The sequence below is a fragment of the Triticum urartu genome, chromosome 6A (assembly GCF_056163025.1).
Source record: "Triticum urartu cultivar PI428250 chromosome 6A, HENAU_Tu73, whole genome shotgun sequence".
In the NCBI taxonomy this organism is placed as follows: Eukaryota; Viridiplantae; Streptophyta; class Magnoliopsida; order Poales; family Poaceae; genus Triticum; species Triticum urartu.
The window spans coordinates 21852524-21864273 of record NC_141878.1 but is presented as its reverse complement, the minus strand read 5'-3'; the positions used below and the strand labels follow the sequence as shown (position 1 = coordinate 21864273).

The window sequence follows — 11750 nt, the reverse complement described above, 5'->3', positions numbered from 1 at the left end:
TTGGATGGAAGGGGCTGTCTAGACTAGGGTTTTTGGACCAATATATATAGCAATGAGATAAAGGGCTATTTGGAACCTCCGATTTAGATCGGACGGTTGAGATAAAAAAGGTTGGAGAGTCCAAATAAAGAAACGGAGACGTTTTGTAGATGTTAGGGGATGATCCGGACACAACGGTAACGACTGTCCGGGTCTGGTCCGGGACAGATTTCGGACGCGCGCGGGAGGAGGTCCGCGGACTGACGAGAGAGGTTAGGTAGGGCCTGGAGGTGAGAGGTAGACTATATAGACGGTCTCGAGCTGAGAGAAGAGAAGAGAGAGATGCCCGACGACTGTTTTGGAAGACCGAAAACGTCCGACGTTAGACCGGCTATATTGCCACTATAGTTAAACGTTGGGGCGTCAAACGAACTCCGAATGCGATGAAACTTGACAGGCGGTCTATCTACACTATAATAAGACCACACGCCAACTTTCATCCCATTCCGAGAACATTTTCCGGTCACTTATAAAATAATATTTCGGACATGCCGCGGGCGCGTGCGAGTGTGGTTGGGCTCAGAACGGACAACGGACGGAGCTGGGGGAACCCGGACGGATGCAAGTTTTAAAAACATGATGATGCAATGCACATGATGACCTGATAAAATGCAACACGCAAGCGAGTGACATGGCAACAACATCGAATAACTGGAAGACACCTAGCGCATCGGTCTCGGGGCGCCACACATAGTTGAGGAGATAGAAAACATAAAACTTCTTCACACCAACTGTGAGATGGCAGCAATAGAATTATGAGATTAGTCATACATATGGAGTTAACTTTCTCATTTACCTCACCATTAGTGTGAGATCTTAACTGAAAAATAGTTTGAAATTTCGTACCTCACAATTCATGCAACTTTATCTTGAAAATTTCGCACCATGATGGTCCAACTCCCACCGGCCGCTCTTTTTTTTGCGAGATTAATGTTGACCGAAAAAGGATGCCAACCTTGCAATCAGGATCCGACAGCTCTATAAGCCTATTCGGCGAACTTTCGCCAAATACGTACACTTGGCATTTAATAAAAGAGAGTTATGGAGTTAGGTTTCTCATTCACCTCACTATTAGTGTGAGACCTCAATTGAAAATTAATTCAAAATTTTGCACCTCACCATTTGTGTAACTATTATCTTACCAAAATTATCGTATTGGCCAGACAAGCAAGAAATTGTTTTTCTATTTAAGAAAAAGAATAAAAGACTTCATTCTATCAATAGAAGTTTGGCATAGCAATGGTTTGTTATTCTTATCGTAACAATTATGCAGTTAACACACTTGAGAAGAGAAAAAAAATATAATTTCTTCACACCAATGGTGAGATAGCAGCACGGGAACTATGAGATAGGTCATGCTACTAATGTTTAGGTTGCACGCCAAGCGATGCCATCAACTGTGAAATTTCATGCTTTGGACTCCCTATTACAAACTCTCAACACTCCTAAAGAATGACATACCCGTCTTAACTGGTATGCAACTATCTCCTATATATACGTCCACTTTTTCTCATGAATATCATATGCATGGTTTCAACATGTGATATCTTGTGAACTTCAAAAAAAACTTAGCCAAGTGAGATATTGGAGGAAACTAAATACACACATAGGATGTAAAATTGCACACCCACTTAGGCACCTTGTCTCAGAGTATTGCCGGCCAGAGAAAATCTGTCAAGATACCAGGAGTAGTCAAGTGTTGGTATGGTAGTAGTTTGGTGCTGGTTGAACAAATCTTCTCAGGCTATGATCCTCCATCGATTGAACTCCCCTTCAACTATGACGCCCTCGCCAGGGGAAATGGCCACAAAAAGCTTGTACACGTACCTCTATGTAAGGAATTGTTCATGCGAGCAGTGGACATCCTATCCTCCTATGACCCAAAAACCATAGTAGTTGTCTCAATGAGGACTCGAAGGTAGCCATATTGAAGCTTGTCAGAATTAGTTTAGAACCTTCTAGAAGATCCTGTCATGGTACAGCTAGAGATAAGGCTTGAACCGATTGTGATATGATTTTGTCTTCTGTATCTAGGCTGTAACCTGCATAACTTGTAAGCCACGGATAAGGCTTTCCCATCCCTATATTGTCTTGTGTATTAAGGTTGTAACCTGCTATGGCAGGTAGAGTGGTAGACCTTGTTTCTTTCAGCTTTAGAATCAGAAGCTGAAACAAATAACGACGTGGAATCAACTTTTCCAGTGAAGCTGAATCTGGATTCGGACCATTTTCAGTGCAATTGCCTGAAGCACTTCAGAGTGCAGTGTACTTCAGTGGCAAAGCTGATTCACAGAACTCGCTAGGGAAAATTGATGCTGAAGCAAATAGGGCCGCAGCAATGCTTCCAATTTACATGGCAATAGCCAACCTTCCATACCACATGGAGCTTTGCAATCTACGGTGGCTTCCCTTTTCTCCAATCAAGGTTCCAAAACACTCACTAGAGAAAACTTCCTCATCTGGAAGGTTCCACATGAAGCCTTTATAGCTACCATGATGGAAGCCTCCCTGCCCATGAGAAAGCCACCACGTCAACCGACGAAGAAGGCAAGCCGATGACTGCGCCAAACGCGCTCTACACCGCCTCGATGGGGACGGATCAGCATATCCTTTCCTGTCTCGATTCCATCCCGAAGGAAGTTCTCATCCACGTCCTGCACCTTGAGAGTGGAGACCTCTGAAAGAGCCCTCACAACTGAAACTTCTTCACACCAACTGAAACAGAAAATCCGAACAAATACAAAGCAAAATCCAAGAAAAAACATGATTCTTTTAGCAATGAACATCAACATTTGTTCTAAGCTAACCTGACACGATCATATTGTTTAAACTGATCATATCTTGTGTAGTCGTTGTAATCCTGTAAACAACCTGACTATATAGAGGAAGAGAAGCCGGCCCTTGAGAGCTGCGCAATTCCCACTTATACTTCCTTCTATCTCTCGTTTCTTTCACAACGTGATGCGTGTCGTGTAACTGACTGGGGCGCGTGTAGGAGGCTAGGAGCCCTCCTCTTGTACAGGACCGCAGGCCAACTGCTCGTCCTTGCCACAACTCGCCGGCCGGCGGGAGCTCCAGCAGTGCGACATCGCCAAAAGTGAGGAATAGCGAGGCAGCTAGCTCAACTAGGTACATCAAGATTGGTCGAGAGAGAGGGAAGGCGGGGTAATACAGGGGGAAAATGACGGATCGAACAGTGTATCCGGAACAGGCGAAATACCGGCGGAATACAACTGTATGGTGGAAACCGGCGTCAAGTTTACCACCAAAAACGATGTGCCAAGTAGATTCCTCTGTTTTCCAGACGTGGTATATTTTATGGAGGGGTTTCAGATGGAATAGGATATTTCAATCGGCCCCTATGTCACACGATGACACCCTGCTGATGGTGGATGATCACTTCCATCGCGTTGCTTTTAAAAATAGAAATTTGCATTGTTATTAGGGCGCTGATAGGCGCCGGTGGCGCCGACCCATATTTTCAGCCGGTCCACTGCTAACCGCCCAATCTACATAACATGAACAGTCGGATCTCAATGTCGTCTTCCTCCCTTTCCCTATCTTCCTTCTCAATCCCACACGCATGGGGAAAAAACAAGAAAAAGAAAGGGGGCGCCATCGATCCCTGCCGAGCACCGCCGGCTCCCCATTGTCGCCGCTAGCCACTCGCCGTCGCCGTCGTTGTCGCCGCTTGCCCGTTGTAGCCCTCGTGCCCCCTAGTGTGCCCTCGTGCAGCAGATCGCGCGGCTGGATCCAACAAAAAATCTGGGAAAAAATCGTCGTGCCCCCAGCCGTCCACTACTACAACCCTCCACCCATCAGAGGTGTTGCAGCTGTCACCGGGATGCTGCGATGCAGAAGACCATGCGGAGATGCTCCAACACTGACAACGGCGGGCGCAGGGGCGGACCCAGAACAAAAATGTCCTGGTGTCCATATGTGTATTATACACTGATGGATATATATATATATATATATATATATATATATATATAAATGAAATATACTCAACAATTTAAAATATTTGACGGTAAAAATGCTTAGCAAAATGAAGTGTTCCATGTTGTGAAGCTTTTACTCGTTTGTTTTACTCATGTTGTATGGTCGGGAAATAATCCAAATGGACGATATTAAGGAAAATACGCAAGTCATGGCAATCCAATTTTCCTGTAATACTCATATAATTTGGAAAACGTGAATTAGAGATGTAACAAATTAAAATACATACGCGTTAAAAAATTGAAATACATATGAGTACTTATAATTCAAAGAGATTGGTGACCTTGCAAAGTGTTGTATATTTGCGAACCAACCTATAAGGTTAAAATCCTGTGCTCGCATTTATTTCAGAATTTCTGGTCACGCGCACTCAGTGTGAGGATACGTTCTCGTCGACTACAAGATATCTTAGGTGACTTCGTCAATGTCAAGATAATATACCGGCTTAGTCTTTCGAAGGTGCTCATATGGATAAGTGTGTATATATTAATAGTGATAAATGTATGCGTGTATATATGAACGCATGCGTATATAATGTGTTAAAAAAATGCCGTATATTTTCCTTTGAATTACCCGCCGATCTGCATGTGGGTGAGACCGTTAGGAGGATTCTAGCGTGAGGAGACGAACAGACTAACACGAACAGGCGCACGTACAGAGGATCGGTCCAATCGATCAATAATAACGGCAAAGGGGATGGGACACGCCTCACTAGCCAAATGGGCTGCTACCAGGCCCTCACTAGCCACAAATAGGCCACGCCTGCTGGGTGCTTCGTCGCTCGCTCGCTTTCACGTCCCACGATTCAGCCGGTGTCCATGTCTTGAATTTACCGGTGTCCTAGCCGTAAGATGCGGATCATATACAAGGGCGAGTCAAATTTACCCGGTGTCCAGTGACACCGGGTGGTTCAACGTGGGTCCGCCCCGGCGATGTGACCCTGGAGCATTGTCTTGCTGCAACCGGCAAGGCATTTTGCTGGAACCAGCCACACCAATTGCTGGAACCCGCACATCGGGGAGCTGGAACGCAGAGTGGGGCGTGGAGCTACAACCTCATGCGCCCGGAGTTGCAACCGCCCGCAAAAAAAGCTACTACCCGCAACCCAAAAAGCTAGCACCGGCAGATTGATTTGCTACCACTAACGACGCGAGACGGCTGCAAGCGTCGAGCAGGAAGCTGCAACCCGCCTGCAAAAAAGCTACTACGGGCAATGAAGAAAGCTACTACCGGCGGGACATTTTTGCTACAATGGGCGAGGGTGAAATTTGTGGTCGGTGAAGGTAGACGGCTACAACCCAGGGAAGATACAAACCACAGACAAAAATGCTATAACAGGCATATGGAAAAGCTACAACGCACCACGAGCTGGGATGGTCAGTGCGGAGAGCTGCGATGGTCACCATGGCGTTTGGGACCATGGTTTCGGCAACAAGCTGCGGCAGTCACTACGCTAAGCTGGAATGGTGGCTGTGATTTGCCGCATCAGCGGTGACGAGCCGGCGAGCTTCGATGCCGGTGTCTTCGCTCATCCATGGGGGGTCAGCGGGGGCTTGGTTGCAGCCGCGCTTAGCCGGTGGCAGCACTGGTTCAGGCGAGCTGAATAAAAATGCCTTGCTACAAGGAAGAAGGAACGGACATGGCTACTTGACTAAGAGATAAGGCTGTGTCAGAAAAAGATAGATGTGTGGGCTTAGCTTGTGTGAGCGCGGGTTACAAAGCACACTATCTAAACAAATCACACGGACAGCGCGCGTCCGGTGCAGTGTTTCCGCCGAGATCTGGGTTAACCTATTCATCATTGAATAGTGGTCCTGTTTGAATATATAGGTTAGAGTTAGTTTGAATTAGTTTGGACTCAACTAACTAAAAGTATCCAAATGGAAAGGGTTAGTTTAGGTTACTTGCATCTAATTCATCCAAAAATCTAACCCACCCAAAAGATGCTTATTTAGCTTAGTTCTTCCCGTAACAAAAAAAAACATTTTTTTCTCTGGTTCTCCCCGCAACAGATCCCTCCCCACTTCCTCAAAACTTCTCGTCCTCTCCCTCCACACTTCCTCAAAACTTCTCGTCCTCTCCCTCCCTCCCCCCTCCCGCACCGTCCATGAAGACGCCTCACCATATCCGCGCTCCCGTCTGGCGCCGGTAAGCAACCACGCCCTATCCTCCCGTTCCAACCCCCTCGTCTTCCCGAGGCCCGTCCACCCGCCGATAAGCAGTCACGGCTCCTTGCGCGGCCCGTCGCCGTCGGCCTCGGCCAGCGCGGCTCCTTGCGTAGGGACGACGGATTCGGCCAGCGGGTTGCGCGAGAGGCCATCGTGGCTCCTTTGCCGGGCGCGTCCCCGTCTACCTCGGCCAGCGCAGCTCTCGGCCAGGGCTCGCTCCGTCAAATCCGACAGGAAATAGGGTTCAAAGTAGTTAAATGATTGAAAAAAACATTTATTATCTGTCTAACCCTGCCATCCAAACACCTCTTTGATTAGAGTTAGTTCAAAGTTGGTTCAGGATTAGAATCTAACTCTAATCTCTAACTCAGTTAGAGTATCCAAATAGGGCCATATCCTTCCGTCTAGGGCTGGACACGAGCCAAGCCGAGCCGAGCTTGATCTAGCCCTACATCTAGCCCTACATCCGAGCCTACTTCAACCGGCTCGGCTCGCTTTGGCTATGGCTCGGCTCAGACCGAGCCGGCTCGTAAGCCAGTTTCTCCCAGAACCATTTAATAGTACAGACCTCTGTATATAGTGCATATACTTGATTTTTTGCGGCAATTAAACCTATATTTTGGAAAACAAACAGTTTATACTACTAAAAATGAACAATCCAGCAGTCTATTGTTTTAAAAAATGGTCATAGTAATGAAAAATAATGTTCTTATATGAATTCTTCTACAAAAATTGTAACAATGGAACACATATGAGAGAAAGAATTGGGCACCATTTCTATTGAATTTTGGACAGCACTTCAATTGAACTTTACACAAGAAAACATCAAATATTGACAGCCAAACAAGGAAATTTTGCATAGCATAACACTTCACTTTGACATAAAACTAAGAAAATGTTGACAGCCAAACAATGACTAGCGAAAACCACATAATACAAAGTTCATAGTTCATCACAAGTTCACAACAACATTGTTGAACGTGCATGGTTCATCACAACATTATTCAAGGTCCATAGTTCATCACAACAGCACACATAATTCAAAGTTCACCACAACAAAAGAAATGGCACGAGATGATCACGTTGACCTCAACAATCCACATGAGAAGATCATGTAGACATCCATCTTCAAAATAGCAAGAGCAACACCCACATGGCGAATATCTACATGCAACACAGATTTGTAAACTTGATATTCTCACTATGTCAAGATAGGAAAACTGAGACATGTAAAAACATTAGTTACCAATTGTTGTCACCCCCCACATCAACAATCTTGGGCAACTTAATATTCTCAACATCGTCCTCCTCATCTTCATCCCTCTCCTAATTATTGTAAGTTAGCCACGTACAAGAAATAGACAGAAATCATAGAAGAAAAAGATAGGAATCATACCACCACATTGAAGTCCTTGTGAGAACCTTTGATATAACTAGCACCGCACACCAAGGCTTCCACCATTTCTGGTTTCAAAGAACTTCCCCTTTTGCTTGTCCATTGCCCTTCCTATTCCCCTTCTGCATCTCCGAGACCGGCAACTTTCTCTTCATAATGGAGTCCAACGTCCTCTCTTTCTCCTTCTCCTTCCCACTCGCCTTCCCCTTTTGCTTGTCCATTGTTGCGACGATAGGCGTCTACACACATCAGCAAACAACAAACAGTCAATCATCAACAACAGTAAACTAATTAGACATGGAGTCTATGTAATTTTCCAGCAAGTAGATTTTTTTTCAAGCTGCTATGCTACAGCAAGTAGATCATCAACTAGTTCATCAACAACAGAAAACTAATTACACATGGAATCAATGAAAATTTTGATCTATCCATCCATTCTGCCCTACAACTCCATCCATCCATGATCCATCCATCTGTTGCTGCTACATCTAGCTGTACAGACTACAATACATCCATCCATGATCCACCCATCTAGCCCTACATCTACCTGACTACGTCCATCGATCCATCCGTCCATCCATCCCAGATGTGTACTAGTGCAGACACCTACGGCTAGGGTTTGGGAAGTTCGAACTACATGACTACATCCATCGATCCATCCATCCATTGATCCATCACATGCGTACTAAGTTCAGAGAGGTGCTGCTAGGGATTGGGATTTGGGAACGAAGGAAGTACCTGCTCCGGCTCGTCACGTTCTGCAAGAAACCAGGGGAGGCGCGTCCGTCTATGTCCGGTGTGGTGAGGAACGGTCGCGCCGCCCGTCGCCGTCGGTGCCGGGTTGGCGAGAAGCGCGGCGTCGCTCGTCGCTGTCGATCCAGATTTGTGGCGTGGCGAGAGAGAGGCGAGGCGGCGCAGAGCAGAGAAAGGGAGAGATGAGAGACTGGTTGTGGTTGCTCTGCCCTAATGCGCTAGCTATTGTGATCGATGGTGGAATTGGGCTGGGCCGCAAACGAGCCACCGAGCTGGACCGGCCGAAACTCGGCTCGGCTCGGTCGCGAAACGGGCCTGTTTTCAGACCTCGGCCCGCTCGATAATCCTATCGAGCCGAGCTGTAACGGGCCGAGCTGGAGCGAGCTTCGGGCCGAGCCGAAAAGCTCGCTCGTACGTCCAGTCCTACTTCCGTCATCTCTCCCTCTTCGTCTAGCGAGCTATAAAACGACCGCGCGTCCGGGTTCTGGGCTACAGATTACCAACATATGCTTGGATTTGATTTCCTCCAAACTCTCAGAACAGTCGAATAAGGTGAAGATGGAGCGATGTAGCAACTGAGATGTATGGATATGCGCTACCTGTGAGAGAAGTGGATGTATATATAGGGAAAGCTGGCATACAACGGTGGTGGTTGTGTCATTCTTTATCAGTGTTGAGATATTGAACGGAACATAAAAGGCATGAGAGGTTGTTAGGAATAAACCATGCCGTGGTGTCGACCAGCGTGCGTGTGTCTAGGTCGAGTCCGTGTTCGTGTCCGTGGCCGTGGCGGGTGTACCGGGAATACGTATGTGCGTGTATGTGTCGCGAGTCTGTGTGCACTCGTGTGGCGTGGTTAAGCTGTTAGCAGCAGTAGCAAACAGGCCGTGCTGATCCGTTGGGCAGGCCGCGTCCTGCGCGTCGCGGGCGCTCTGTACTTCTACCTCCGTCTACCTATGTCCGAGATAGCTTGGTTATGTTTCGTCCCAACAATTGGTCTACAAAGCCTCGTCTGTTCCTGTGCACGTGGCCATGACGATCATCCGGCAAGGCGTCAGAGAGAGCATGGTGTCGTTCTCCTGTCTGCGATCACGGCGAAGGCCATTCTCGACGCCCAAGGTCTCTGGGAGGTTGTGTCTCCGGCGGACCGCATGGCGGTGGACGAGGCTACGAGAGGAAGAACAAGGCGGGCGGGGCACTGCTCTTCGGCGTGCTGGAGGAGGACAACCTCATGTAGTTGTGGATGAAGAAGACCAATCAGGCAAGGCGGCGCGGCTCTCCACTTTCCGCGGCGAGTTCGACAAGCTGCGCATGGAGGAGGGGGAGGCGCTGGACGCGTACGCCACCAAGATCAGCGGCATGGCGGTGAGATATGCTCTCCTCGGCTCGACGCTCGATGCCGCCGCCATGGTGAAGAAGCTGCTCGACACGGTGCCTGATCAATTGTATGCCGCGGTGGCCGGAATCGGACAGTTCTATGATGTGGACTCCATAGCGTTCGAGGAGGCGTTGAGCAGGCTCAAGGTGTTTGACAAACGCTCACGGGGACGCATGCAGGCCGGCCGTGAACAGAACGACGGCCAGCTTCTGCTCATGGCGGAACCGTGGTAGATGCTGTGATGTCCGCGCAGCGGCGGCCACGATGACGACGACGGTGCGAACAGCATGGCCTCGGACGCGGGAAATGCTATAATTGTGACGTTCGTGGCTACTTCTTGCGTGACTGCCGGCAGCCGAGGAAGGAGAAGGCACTCCTCGCCAACGTCGATAAAGAGCCGGGCCTCCTGTAGGTTGTGGTTTAGGGGAAGAATGTTAGGAATAAGGGGTGTCGACCAGCGTGCGCTTCTAGGTCGAGTCCATGTTCGTGTCCGTGGCCGTGGCGGGTGTACAGAGAGTATGTATGTGCGTGTCAGCGTGTGTGTGCACTCGTGGCCATGGTTAGGCTATAAGCAGCAGTAGCAAATAGGCCGTGCCGATCCGTTTGGCAGGCCGCGTCCTGCGTGCTGTGCGTGTCGCGGGCGCTGGCCATGCGGGCGGATTGCGCGGCCTTGCGGCAGCGGATGCATGTGTGCATGCGCAGGAAAATCATAGAAAGTGAGATGACATGTATTTTAATTTCTATATAAAAAGAGATGTCATTTGGTGTATAGGATAGGATTTTTTTCATTGAGTTTAGGCTAATGTTTTTTTTCTCCAAAATGTGAAGGATTGATTCCTATCCTACGTAGAAATAGGAATCCATTCCTACAAATCAAAGGGCTTTAAAGGAATTTTTCCTTTGCAAATTCCATCCTATATAATTTCTACAAAAATCTTACAAACCAAAGGAGGCCATAAAAACCCCCAATCCCAGTTTGTTAAGGGAGGTGGTTAGTCCACCGATTAAAATCGTCGCACAAAAATCCCCGCTATGTGCTTCTTCTACCTTCGTCTACCTTTTTTTTAGAAAAGGAGGATGTACCCCGACCTCTGCATCTGGACGATGCATGTTACCTTCATCTACCTACATCGGAGATAGCTAGGTTAGGGTCTGTCCAACAGAGGTTACAAAATTGTGCTCGTATTTTGAACATTTTATCGAATATGTGATATTTTTTTAAAATACACAATGATTGTTTATATATATATTTTTAAGAAAAATATCACAAACATGTTTTCTGAAACTCGTGAACATGTTAAAAAAATGAAATATATGTTTTTTTGAATGGCAAGAAACATTTTTATAATTATGCAATTTTTTTTCCTATTGTATAAGTATTTCTATTCAAATGTCATGTACATTTGTTTGAAACGCGGGAACATTTTTAGGTATCATTAAAACTATTTTTGAATGTTATCAACATTTTTAGAAGTTGCGTGAACATTTCCTTAACACTGTGTTAGCATTTGTTTTAAAGCATGATGAAGTATTTTATAAAATGTAAGTAATATTTTATTCTTCTTAGAAATACAAGTAAAAAATAAAGTATAGAAAAAGAAAAAAAAAAGTCATGCGGTATAGACCTAGCGCTCCTCGTGCAACCGAGTGAAATCTAGCTATATGAGAGACAACCACCCCCCCCCCCCCCTGCCCATTTTGCTCTAACGGCCACAACATTTGCTAAATAGGCAGGGCATCTACTGTTTCTTTTTTCTTTGTTTGGAAAAAATATAAACCTTTTCGCTACAATCACTGACCGGGGGTGGGAGGTTAGGTAGAACATAGTTTGTAGCTACTCCCTCTGTAGTGATCTAAAAAGTCTTATTTTTTTACAAAGAGAGTACAAGTGAAGATCAATAGGTCACCACATACCACGATGGTTGTTCTAGTGCTCGTTCTGTCTTTTTTTTCTTTCTTGAAACGATCTATGCTCCTTCGCGGCCTTTTGCTAATGGATTTGAAGTTGCAATTTTCA

At 46.7% G+C, this 11750-nt stretch overlaps 1 long non-coding RNA gene across 2 annotated transcripts; it reads right to left on the bottom strand.

Annotated features, from left to right (window-relative positions):
- Window positions 1–6958: 6958 nt before the first annotated feature.
- Window positions 6959–8792, bottom strand: LOC147963390 (uncharacterized). Of its 2 annotated transcripts, XR_015608664.1 has the most exons (4): window positions 8341–8792; window positions 7603–7841; window positions 7453–7532; window positions 6959–7370 (listed from the first exon to the last, which is right to left on the bottom strand). It is a non-coding gene; the product is annotated as an uncharacterized LOC147963390 (long non-coding RNA). The 2 variants fall into 2 exon arrangements; XR_015608663.1 differs by having other exon boundaries at window positions 7453–7841.
- Between the last annotated feature and the right edge of the window lie 2958 nt (window positions 8793–11750).